At 41.8% G+C, this 13,520-nt stretch overlaps 1 pseudogene; it reads right to left on the bottom strand.

Annotated features, from left to right (window-relative positions):
* Positions 1–314: 314 nt before the first annotated feature.
* On the bottom strand, positions 315–433 carry LOC136876560 (5S ribosomal RNA; annotated as a pseudogene).
* Positions 434–13,520: the final 13,087 nt, after the last annotated feature.

Consider the following 13,520-nt stretch of genomic DNA (forward strand, 5'->3'; position numbering starts at 1 on the left):
AAAGCAAAGTCATGTCCGTACATTCCATGAAGGCACCTGGAGGGGTGGAAGGTAAAGGCTTCCACCATCCGTAACCTCGGCACTTAGTGGGGTAGAGTGGTTAGCTCTATGCCCGGCCGCCTTTACACCCAGGAATTAATATTTTACTCATTTTTGGTGTAGGCTGAGTGAACCTCAGGGCCATGTGCACCCTGGAAGTGGAAATCTCGTTTCTTAAATTTTACGACTTCCTGACCGAGTAACGAACCCACGACCTTCCGGGTGAACCGAGCACGCCTTTACCGCCTCGGCCAGGCAGCCCGTAAAGGGAATTAATCCAACGGCACGTGGTGTTCCGCAGCGGTCATCCGTCCAAGTACTGACCACGCCCAATGGCACTTAACTACAGTGATCGGACGAGAACCGGTGTAGTCACCATTGTATGGCTGTTGGCAAAAAGTCAAGTCTATGGAATTCTGGTTGAAAATCACAGATTCGAGGAAAAGGCTAAAGAGTCCACTGGAAAACAGTGGACAGATGAACGCAAAAAATACCACAGCGAATGCGTGAAGAGATTTCGGGAGGAGGAGGAGAAGGGAAAGCCGTCAGATCAAGGTTACAAGTTCAAACGCTCTATTTAAATTGGACATAACGAAGAAAGAAGAATAATTTAATTCAGAAAGGCTCAAATCATATATTCGACTGGTCGGTTCACACAGGAAGTGGATACGATTTCCTCTCAAGCAGTTTAGATATTTAGATACGAGAATTCCACTTTAGGAGAGGCAGAGTCCTAGAGTTCTCTTAGCTTTCATTAGAAATGCATAGCGTGTTAATTCATGTGAACAAAGGCAGCCTGCGATAGAGCTAACCACTCAGTTAGTGCCCAGACAACGACGACAGTGAAAGCTTTCTCTTCAAAATATGGCCTGTGCAGAGATGGTTTAGTATGTTTGTCACGAAATCAATGATCGGGCGAGTTGGCTGTGCGGTGAGGGGCGCGCAGTTGTGAGCTAGCATCTAGGAGATAGTGGGTTCGCTCCCCATTGACGGTAAACCTGAAGATGGATTTCCGTTGTTTCCCATTTTCACACCAGGCAAATTCTGGGTCTGTACCTTAACTAAGGCCACGGCCACCACTTCCCAACTCCTAGGGCTTTCCTATCCCATCGCCGCCATAAGATCTATCTGTATCGGTGCCACGTAAAACTAATTGTAAAAAAAACTTGTAACTCGGGTAATAGCTGGCTTATCCACATCTTTATTTATCAAATTCACCTCAAATACAAATCTCTGTTATGCAGATCATGTGCATTTAATGTTGAGATCATTGCATGTAAAACAGATAACATCACTGCGCGAGCCATGCCTGGTATCCGACAATGATCTTCCTATATCTCTAATATTATTATAATATTTATAGGTCCACAGTCTTAATGATATATAAGAAGAGGATCCATTTTGGTTTTAAACTCTCAAATATTCATGATTAACCATGTTTTAATCTTCAAAAACTGGTAATTCACTGGTTTTTTTAAACATACTTTGGTGCAATATCGTTATTTTAGACGTTATAGTATAATATTTTATGAAATCATTGTCCAACATTTTACTCTATAGTTTATAAGATTTGAAAGATTCCATATCCGTTAATTTTTAAGATTGATATAGGCTGATGATGCTCGTAAAAATGGGTTCAAACATGTACCATTGACTTTTATGCATTATGTATAAATTTTTGTCCGCCTCTGTGGTGTAGTGGTTAGCGTGATTAGCTGCCACCCCCGGAGGCCCGGGTTCGATTCCCGGCTCTACCACGAAATTTGCAAAGTGGTACGAGGGCTGGAACGGGGTCCACTCAGCCTCGGGAGGTCAACTGAGTAGAGGTGGGTTCGATTCCCACCTCAGCCATCCTGGAAGTGGTTTTCCGTGGTTTCCCACTTCTCCTCCAGGCGAATGCCGGGATGGTACCTAACTTAAGGCCACGGCCGCTTCCTTCCCTCTTCCTTGCCTATCCCTTCCAATCTTCCCATCCCTCCACAAGGCCCCTGTTCAGCATAGCAGGTGAGGCCGCCTGGGCGAGGTACTGGTCATACTCCCCAGTTGTATCCCCCGACCAAGAGTCTGAAGCTCTAGGACACTGCCTTGGAGGCGGTAGAGGTGGGATCCCTCGCTAAGTCCGAGGGAAAAACCGAACCTGGAGGGTAAACAGATGATGATGTATAAATTTTAACCACATGAAATAGTGGATTATATTGTATTGTATTGAACAGGTGGACCTATAAGTGTTATAATCATATTTGAGATATACTTCAACTTCAATACGGAACCAAAACGAGAATAGTTACTTGTAATGGTCTTCCTAACCATTATTTTCTTTAAGACCGCTCATGCTTCTCAACCACACATGGACATGCACTCCATCAGAACAATTTTCGTTGTGTTCATTTTCGTGTGAATATGAACAAAGGGAAACCAAACTTACTGTATCGCACTGTACTTGTATGTTTGCATGACGTATTTATGCATTCCTATAGTGTTTAAGGTGCACTTTCCTTCATGCATTGGCATAAGAAAATGAATTTACACCCCTGTGGATGGGGAACGCAGACGAAAAATAGATCCACGGTATCCCATACATGTCGTAAGAGACGGCTAACTGGGGTGACCATGGGATGATTGAATTAGAACCATGCAACTACTTGTGATTAGTACCATCACGCGGGGAGCACCATGGGTCGCCTTTACTTGCGAGTAGTACCACTATGTTAGGTACACAATAGGTTTGTAATTAGTAGCAGCAGAGAGCGGTTCACTGTAGGTTCTCAGTATTTGTGTTTAGTACCACTATCTCCGGAAAATCACGGACTTACGTTACCTGTGATTTTTACCATTATGTGTGAAACACTACGGGTCTGGTCGTTGCCTGGGATTAGTACCACTATCTGAGTGTCACCGTTGGTCAGCTTTGCCTCTGATTTGTACCCACTATGTTAGGAACACCACGGGATAGTATGGGTCCCTGTGATTAGTACACCTATGTGAGGTGCACCATGGGTTAGCGTTGCCTACTAATGGCGCCCTTATGTGAGAAACACCATAAGTCTGCGTTACCTGTGCGACATACAATACTTGTGAGTAGTACCATAATGCTTGGTACACCGTGAGTTTACATTACAGTACTTTTGATTAGTACCGCAACTTGAGAAATACCATGGTTCTACCTTACTAGCGATAAGTACCATTATGAGGGACCGTTCACCTGGATTCTGAACCCCTGTACGGTAGACAACAAGCATCATCGATTCAGGGTTGCGCTTTGGAAGCAGTCCCTTGACAGTAATGTAGTTTCTCGGAAAGTGAGGCATTGTGGGTCGGATCCATTGATTGTTTTAAATCCATACTCATCCATTTATTCTTCATAATCACGTTTTGAATTCTGCTAAGTGGGTGAATTTTGTACTTTTAAATTGCCATTGAATTTAGTCTCATTTCGTACCATTAGGGGCCGATGAGCTAGATGTTAGGCCCCTTTAAACAACAAGCATCATCATCATAACAAGAACACAACGAAAATTGTTCTGATGGACTGCGCCTAGAAAAGGGGCTACGTCATAATATGTCAGCTTATAATCCTGACCAGAAAGATCTATCACTTAAGGTTCATTACTGCACGAGCTATATCGACAAAGTTTCCTTTCTAGTGCTACATGTGGTGCGGAGCAGTATTTCTCACATCAACATCGCTACATAACGGTGTTTTCAGGCGCAAGAACGATATCCATGCGTGGCTGGGAGGCGTGACCAATCTTAACGAAAATTCGTGTTTTTAGTAGTACACAAGAGCCTCCGTGGCTCAGACGGCAGCGCTTCGGCCTCTCACCGCTGGATACCGTGGTTCAAATCCCGGTGACTCCATGTGAGATTTGTGCTGGACAATGCGGAGGCGGGAGAGGTTTTTCTCCGGGTACTCCGGTTTTCCCTGTCATCTTTCATTCCAGCAACACTCTCCATTATAATTTCATAGCATTTATCACTCATTAATAAATCACCTTGGGAGTGGCGACCCCATTGTAATAACAGCCTATATATGTTTCATTCATTACATCCCTGACCCGGTCAATGACTGGAAAACAGGTTGTAGGTTTTCATTTTCAGTAGTACACAAAATTGATAACTTAGGAATAAAGAATTCTTCTTTATACACAATACCAACTTAACTAATCCCATGGCCTACCAAGCGACCGCTGCTCAACCGGAGGGTCTGCAGATTACGAGGCGTCGTGTGGTCAAAACCACGAATCCTCTCGGCCGTTATTCTTAGCTTTTTAGACAGGGGCCGCTATCTCGCCGTCAGATAGCTCCTCAATTCTAATCACGTAGGCTGAATGCACCTCGAATCAGCCCTAAGATCCTGGCCGGGAATCGACCCCGTGGCCTCCGGGTAAGAGACAGGCACGCTACCCCTTCACCACAGGTCCGGCTATTCACACTACTACAATACTAAATTAAGTGTATAGTTTATTATTCCCGAATAAGTTAGGCAAATTGCCTATACAAATTTCTTCTTGATATTTCACTACAATAAAATTTAAAGTGCATCCCTCCTATATACCGGATGACAGTAGCAGTACGAAGATAAAGGATATGTTGGAAATTAACTCGAAGGATGAATCGAATAGAGGATGATATATTGGGCCATGGCGTAATGATAAACTCAAGGACTAAGAGGAGCAAATGTAGACTTAAAATTAAAATTAAAATTTCCAGTTTATCACTCGTGCGTGTGTGTGTGTTCGTGTGAATAAGATGTTATAAATAATTTACTTTTTGGAGGAGGCACATTTTTCACATTTGCGTCAGTTCTATTTAGCACGTTGTTACCTTTCCATATAAACGATTGAAACTAGTTATGTATCTATGACATTTACTTTCTCATTTGGAACAGCAGTGATTCATTGTTGAAAAATTTCTCGCTCGATTGAACATCCCTAGGAGCAAATGACACTTGACACCTTTGCAGGTGGGAAGGACGTGCTTAGTTAGACAGAAACTCAGCAGACAGTTACATAGTTGCGGTCCATTCATTAACGTTGCCTTCATAGCATCAACGCATTGTGATAAAACTAGTTCCATACTTTGTACCCTGTAAGCGTCAGGTATTCTGAAAAGCAGGAAATGAAGTTGTCAACCAAATGATAGTGAAGGCTTTTCATCCTCTACTTGTCATAACAAGCTGCAAGTAATTGCCAGGATCAGACCTCGAAACACTTTCACACATGAAAAGCACCTGACAACAACGCAAAATTGATACTAATAGAACTTAAGTAAGATGTGCATTTGAACAAGGAACATTTCTCCAGTTTGTTGACTTGGAAAATGCTATTGCTTACACTTCAAATCGTATTCAAGATTCCATACTCCTTCTATGTGTTCCTACTTTACAGGGTGCATGAGAAATATACTGACAATTAATTAGAGGATGCTCTTCGTGTTATGCTAAGAACGATGGTACAATCGGATTAGCGGAGGGAATATTTTTTCTTTCAGAAAATGAGGTTACCTTTTTACTTCCGGGCGCGCGATTCAAATTGACGAAATTGCCGTATTCGCTCTACCAGCGAGCCAGCCGCTGCCTGATTGCTGTGCGTCAGAGTAAGGAAAGGAACGGAGGGGAAGTGGGAAGTGGGAAACAGAGGTAATGCTTGATGTGGATGTACAAGTTTCTCGTTCGTTTCGCATAGTCGCTTCCCAGCCCCAGTAGGCAGTGCACAGTTTATTTTTTACTATGCGAACCCTGTTTGAATAGAAGATGCACTTGTACCAACAATACAAGCACCTTTTGAGGTCGATTGAAACACAGAACACATCGTGAAAAAGAATCTAAGCCTCACTACCATACCGTTGTGAACTGTGCATCGAAATATGAGGGGGGATATTGAACATCTACTGTAATCAAACCATTGGGCGTATTGTTTCCTTGTTCAGTATTTCATTCCATTCACAATGTTGTGAGTAGAGAAATACACAATCGTGACGATTTAAAATAGTCACTGAAGCTCAAAATATAAACTGTATATTTTTCAAAAATCTTGAACTGCATTCCAAGATGTTAAGGAACATTACCACTGCTTTCAAATAACAGACCCATCACGGAGCAGTTTACTGGGCGAATGATATATCTCTCACTCAGACATGCAATGCATTGTTCATATATGCTCTTCTTTCTCTGGTCAGCTTTCTTGACCTATGATAAGTCTCTTTCGAACCGGATGTTCGGATCAAGAGTAACAGCTGGTCGAGTCTACTGGTTGGTGGCAACAATATCATCTTTTGTTAGACCCACCTGGAAAAGATACAGTGTACTTCTTTATAAACTCTCCACTGAAAATTTATCAATGCAGAGGCTCTTTAGCAGTGTTCAAATCAAATGAAAATACTTCATTTGCAATTGAGTTCTCTACCTCGGTGACAAATGATACACAACAAAATTTTAAATTATAAAGGAAATAAGACATTTTTCCTAAGGTACTGTATTATACAATTTAAACTGACAATTTTTCTATTAAACACGCAGATCACTCTTAATAAATTTATATTATTATTTACAAAATTCTACTCATAATATCTTCTATAACTTCCACACATAATCGAATCACATACAGTATGTTGAATCACTTCGAAAAATACTATCAAATTGCTACAAGATTTACATATACATTGCTTTTTAACCCTGTTTTACACCTAACTTATATAATAACCCGCTGCGTCTTAACCAGAGCCTCTTTTGCCACTGCTTTTCAAAGTTCCTGAAGGACCTTCACAGCTACCAAAGTGGTAGCTACCAAAGTCCCCACTGTAATCCACCCCTACAGGCAGTCCCCTACTTCAGCTGCTCTGTCTCCATAGAAAAGTGGATGGAATTAATTTAATCACAAAACTTCTTTATTTACAATAATCCACATCGATCGAATGTCCTCTAATATTTCTTTTCTCTCTTCCTGTTCATTCTTTTCTTGAATATCTGTACAGAGAATTAGAAATAAATTGGGCGGGATTAATTATTTGCCTTTGTAATTTATCTCATCAGTAAAACAGCAGCGATCTCTGCTAACAGTGAGAAGAGCTATGAGACAGTATAACTTTATAAAGAAAGGATTACCACACAAAGTCTTTTATTTTATTGCAGATTCTGCCTCTGTGTTCTGATTATATCTGAAGGAACGTCCCAAGATACAGACAACTGAAGGGAAGTAATTTATATCACCAGGCGGATGGTAAAATCTTAATTCCCACTTGACTGGAGACTCTTGACAGTAATAGGCTCAGTGCTTCTGGAGTCTTGGACGTCTCTGCGGGATGTTCTGTCGCTCTTCCGGAGGTGTACACTTCAAATCAGGGCGTTGCTCCTAAATCTTGTATCATGGAATTCTTACCGAAGTTCTCTTAAAGCTTTTCATGGTTACTCCATACCTGATCTGATTCTCAGACCTCGTCTTTTAGCGAGACAGTAGAATCGTATTTCGACAAATTCTCTGGATGCATTTATATGCATTGTCCACTGTAATTTATATAGCATTGCAGTATTTTTTTTTGTTTTGTACTGCCTTAACTCAGTTGACGACTTTTAAAATATCCTGTTCATATACCTGTAATTCACTATTTATGACTTCGGTTTATAGATTATATACTCGTCAAAGTATAGGAATACAGGAAATGATCAGTACTTGATATCATGGCTGAGAATGTACCAGAAAAGAATTTAATTAATGTTATCCTAATATTAATCACTTTTTCTCATATATCGTACAAATACAATGAGTCATAACTTAATGTTAAGAAACTAATGTAATTAAATATGACCGAAACAAATTCAGTCTAACCTTGCATATTATTACTGGCTTGGACTTACAATAAATTATTTCAAAAATATTCTTAATATGTAAGAGTACAGAGTGAGTGTAATAATATTTTATCTGACAATTGTAGTTGTGAATCATTTTAAAAATATTCTTAAGTTTATCAAGATTTTCTCTTATTCTTTATTTAAAGTTACGTCTTCATTCAGTTGATTTTTGACGTCATTTGTTTTTATTGGCAATCAACAGCATCAAGCACTTAAACCAGGTCTCTATTGACAACGCAAGGATTTTGTTTAGGGTTAAAAGAACACCTGTGGTTAACTATGGAATGGAACTCATTTGGGACTATCTCAGCAAACAGGACTTACACGAGTTGAAGAAGGTAAAACCGATCTACCTAAAAAGAATTCTTAGTGTATCAAAATTCACCCCATCTCGTCTAGTATACGAAATTACAAGAGAAAACTTCTTTATTGTAGATATTAGGATTCAGATGCTATGGATACCTCTTGGACGAACTGTAGACGAAGAAAGAAGAAATATGAGAAGAATTCTACTCTACTGATTCGGTGATGACGACAGAGTGAACAGATAGTGGTTACGAATTGAGACATTCAGTGAGCCGCTTTGTTATTCACGGGTTTCATCGTAAGTGCTGCCAACGTAAGACATATCATGTACCAGATCTGCAATGTGTGTGCTTGTGGGGTGTTAAGCGAGGTGATAGATATCATATCACTCATTGACAGAAATAAATATGTCCCCGACGGAATTAAGTAAGGAATAATTCATTTGTATATACCTTGTAATTAGCGAGCCTCCGTGGCTAAGCTGCAGCGTGCCGGCCTCTCACCGCTGGGTTCCGTGGTTCAAATCCCGGTCACTCCATGTGAGATTTGTGCTGGACAAAGCGGAGGCGGGGTAGGTTTTCTCCGGGTGCTCCGGTTTTCCCTGTCATATTTCATTCGAGCAACAATCTCCAATATAATTTCATTTCATCTGTCATTCATTAATCATTGCCCCAGAGGAGTGCGAAAGGCTTCGGCACCCGGCACAATTACTATCCTCGCCGCTAGATGGAGGTTTCAATCATTTCATTCTCACCCGGTCGAATGACCGGAAGCAGGCTGTGGATGTTTATATCTTGTAATTATTTTTGGCCATTCGCCGCACTGGTAGGTAAGGGTTATTCTGCCCGAAGGCAGGTCCGAACCTCCACAGAGGTGCTCCTGAGTCGGAGTTTACGTGCGGTAGGGTGGCCAGTTCCTTTCCGCTCCTCCATTCCCTTACCCCCCACCAACAGCGCGTGGCAACCCATCCAACTCCTGACTACGCCCAATGTTGCTTAACTTCAGAGATCTCATGGAATCCGGTGTTTCAACACGGCTACGGCCGTTGGCAATTCGCCGCATTAAAAATTATTATTATTATATATAGAGCATAATTTGTGGATAAACGGTAATGTGTAGGTCTCCTGATCCTACGGCCAAGATTTCAAAACCGGCAGAGGTATATGGACTTTCGAAGGGCTTGAAAAAGTCCAGTGGAGAATCGACGTCTTACGTCGTCGGAATGTAAGAGATCTCTTGTGACACATTCGATGTTTATTCGAAAAATTTTAGAAAACTCAGCCACAGGAAATCTCATTTCTCTGTCATATAGCAAGAGTAAACTTGAACGTCAAAATTGATAAGCTGCCACACTAAATCGATCAAATCAAAGTGTTCGAAAAAGTAGCTAAATTAATACGACCGAGCGAGTTGGCCGTGCGGTTAGGAGCGCGTAGCTGTAAACTTGCATCCGGGAGATAGTGGGTTCGAACCCCACTGTCGGCAGCCCTGAAGACGATTTTCCATGCTGTCACATTTTCACACCAGGCAAATGCTGGGGCTGTACCTTAATCAAGGCCACAGCCGCTTTCTTCCCATTCTTGGGCCTTTCCTATCCCATCGTCGCCATAAGACCTGTCTGTGTCAGTGTGACGTAAAACAAATAGAAAAAACTTATAGGACTAATATTATTATTGGGTATATTTATCCGGGACATGATATGCCTTTTATATTTTACACCTTAACTCCTAATAACGCTGAAGTGTTAGTGGGAGTCTTTCAATGCTTGATAAATGCGCTACAAAACATGAACATTCGCTAAATAATTTATCATTGCGGATCACCAAGACACCACCCGACCACTATTATCCGTTGGCCAATGGACAATAGCCGAGCCATTAACGCTACTTTTTTTTACCTGATTAACTATTAAACTGAGAGATGAAGGGATGCTCTATCTTCCATTATTTATGCAACCCGACCTGCTCCTGTTATCTACTTGCGTCCACTGGGAAACAGAAGCTCGAGGGATGTAGGTCATTGGAAAAGTCTAGAGTCAAGTACATGAAATACCCGACTATTACGGCGAATTTGAATTAATTGGCAAGGGGGAAAACTAATTGGGTGATCAATCCTGTACAGCAACACATCCAAAATATGATTGGCTGTTCTAATGAATATGGTAGCTCATTTAACTGCTAGCTAGTTTTGACAGTGTGTGGATTCAATCCCAGTCCAAGTCGTTGATATATGAAGCAGTGCGTTTGTATCAAAAGAGTTACGTAAATGTTACAAACATGTTACAAGTCACATTCTCAGCTGGAGAAGCAAACCCCGAAATATACAGGGTGAAGCGAAATTCGCGCACTCGGGCGTCGCAGCGCGACTCCTCACATGCCAGCAATAAAAAATGTCTCTTGCAAAATTTCGTCTTGCGAGTATATCCGGCAGAAAAACGACGTTGAAGATCAGCAATCTGGCAACACTGTAACCACATGTAGGGTAACTACCTCTGTCAGCAGAAGCTATTCGTACCGTACAGTTGGTGCAATGGATAGAGTTTTTGGTTAGCATGCACGTGGTCGAGTGGTTGATCCTGGGTTGAGGCGTATGTTTTTTATTTCGTAAATGTAGTCCAGGTGGTATGGTATCTGGCACCTTAATCGTAAACAGCGATTGCAGCGGGTCCTCTAGAAACCATTTGCACTTACATACTACGATCCTAGAAATGGACGAACAATCGTTTTCATTGGTCAGCTTTGAAAGGCGCCCTTTCCACGTCGTGGGCGTGAATTTAATATGGACAGTATTAGTGCTAATGTGCTACATCTGCGCGATCATATTACATGTAGTATGGTGGCGTCTCCGAAAACCTTAAAAAGTAGTTCGTGGGACGTGAAACAAATAACATTATTATTATACATGAAGTCCGCCTCTGTGGTGTAGTGGTTAGCGTGATTAGCTGCCACCCCCGGAGGCCCGGATTCGATTCCCGGCTCTGCCACGAAATTTGAAAAGTGGTATGAGGGCTGGAACGGGGTCCACTCAGCCTCGGGAGGTCAACTGAGTAGAGGTGGGTTCGATTCCCACCTCAGCCATCCTGGAAGTGGTTTTCCGTGGTTTCCCACTTCTCCTCCAGGCGAATGCCGGGATGGTACCTAACATAAGGCCACGGCCGCTTCCTTCCCTCTTCCTTGCCTATCCCTTCCAATCTTCCCATCCCTCCACAAGGCCCCTGTTCAGCATAGCAGGTGAGGCCGCCTGGGCGAGGTACTGGTCATTCTCCCCAGTTGTATCCCCGACCAAGAGTCTGAAGCTCCAGGACACTGCCCTTGAGGCGGTAGAGGTGGGATCCCTCGCTGTGTCCGAGGGAAAAGCCGACCCTGGAGGGTAAACAGATGATGATGATGATGATTATACATGAAGTATGTAAATGACAAGTAGATGTTGTGTTATTGTACTGTGCTATCATCTTTAGCATATCGAAAGTGATATTGTTTGTGTAGTTATTCTGTCCTATGACTGGTCATTTGTTTCAGCTGTCTATTTCTTATTAGTCTAACCAGGTATTTGTTGTTTCAGCGTTACAAAATGTTGTAAATGTAGGATACATGTGACCTCAGAAACGGTGTCTTACTGTATTACAGTATGTAATATCAGATGGAAATTAGCAAATAAAAAATGCGTCTCAACCCAGGATCGAACCATCGACCTTCTGCATGCCAACCAAAAACTCTACCCATTGCACCAACTGTACAGCACGACGAGAACGTCCTGACAGCGGCAGTTACCCTACATATGGTTACAGTGTTGCCAGATTGCTACTCTTCAACGTCTGTTTTCTACCGGATATACTCGCAAAACGAAAATTTGTAAGAGACATTTTTTCATTGCTGGCATGTGAGGAGTCGCGCTGCGACGCCCGAGTGCGCGAATTACGCTTCATCCTGTATTGTACTATATAGTACGGAAAAATGACTTACAAGAAATGCAAAGCCTAAATACGAATTTCCTCAAAATCAATCCAGTATGTATTGCACTACTGAACTCCTCGTAAAAATGTATCGTCCAACGTATACAACTTGTTGGCAGCTTTCTCGGTGCCATTGTGTACATTTTGGATAAATCATTCTAACGTCTTCAGTGAACACTGCATGGCTACATGCTGTATATTCCGTGGTATGTTGTCAACAGAGGAATTGGGGATTAGATTAATTTATCAAGTGAAATTACCAATAATTTGCCGAGCGACTTGGCGTTGCGGTTAGGGTCACACAAATGTAAATTTGCATTCGGGAGATAGCGATTTCGAACTTACGACCGGGCGAGTTGGCCGTGCTGCTAGCTGTGAGTTTGGATCCGGGAGATAGTGGGTTCAAACCCCACTGTCGGCAGCCCTGAAGATGGTTTTCCGTGGTTTCCCATTTTCACACCAGGCAAATACTGGGGCTGTACCTTAATTAAGGCCACGGCCACTTCCTTTCCACTCCTAGACATTTCCTATCCCGTCGTCACCTTAAGACCTGTCTGTGTCGGTGCGACATAAAGCCAAAAAAAAGAAAGAACTTTCGAACTCCATTGTCGGCAGTCCTGAATGTGGTTTTCCGTAGTTTCCAATTTTCACACCAGCGAATGCTGGAGCCGCACCTTAATTAAGGCCATGGCTGCTTCCTCCCCACACCCGGCCCTTTCCTATCCCATCGTCGCCATTAGATCTATCTGTGTCGGTGCGACGTACAGTTCTATGAAATTGTTTAGAAAAGACTAAATGGACAATTGATAGGGAATTTGGCACATGTATGACAGCCCTAAATGCAAAACAATTATGATTGATTGATTGATTGATTGATTGATTGATTTTGATTGATTGATTGATTGATTGATTGATTGATTGATTGATTGATTGATTGATTGATTGATTGATTGATTGATTGATTGATTGATTGATTGATTGATTGATTGATTGATTGATTGATTGATTGATTGATTGATTGATTGATTGATTGATTGATTGATTGATTGATTGATTGATTGATTGATTGATTGATTGATTGATTGATTGATTGATTGATTGATTGATTGATTGATTGATTGATTGATTGATTGATTGATTGATTGATTGATTGATTGATTGATTGCAGAAAGACATTTTCCCCTCCCACGTATAGCATACATCTACACACATACATACAAAACTACACTTTCCGATCTATTACTAAGGTATCCCACGAGTTACTTCAATGGCGTTCCTCACCTTCTAGCCGAAAATTCATTTGAAATTCAGCTGCCCCCTTCAGCTGGAGGTCGATAAATATGGAAAAAGTAGTCGTATTTTCGTTTGTGCACCACT

This window comes from Anabrus simplex, chromosome 6 (assembly GCF_040414725.1).
Source record: "Anabrus simplex isolate iqAnaSimp1 chromosome 6, ASM4041472v1, whole genome shotgun sequence".
In the NCBI taxonomy this organism is placed as follows: domain Eukaryota; kingdom Metazoa; phylum Arthropoda; class Insecta; order Orthoptera; family Tettigoniidae; genus Anabrus; species Anabrus simplex.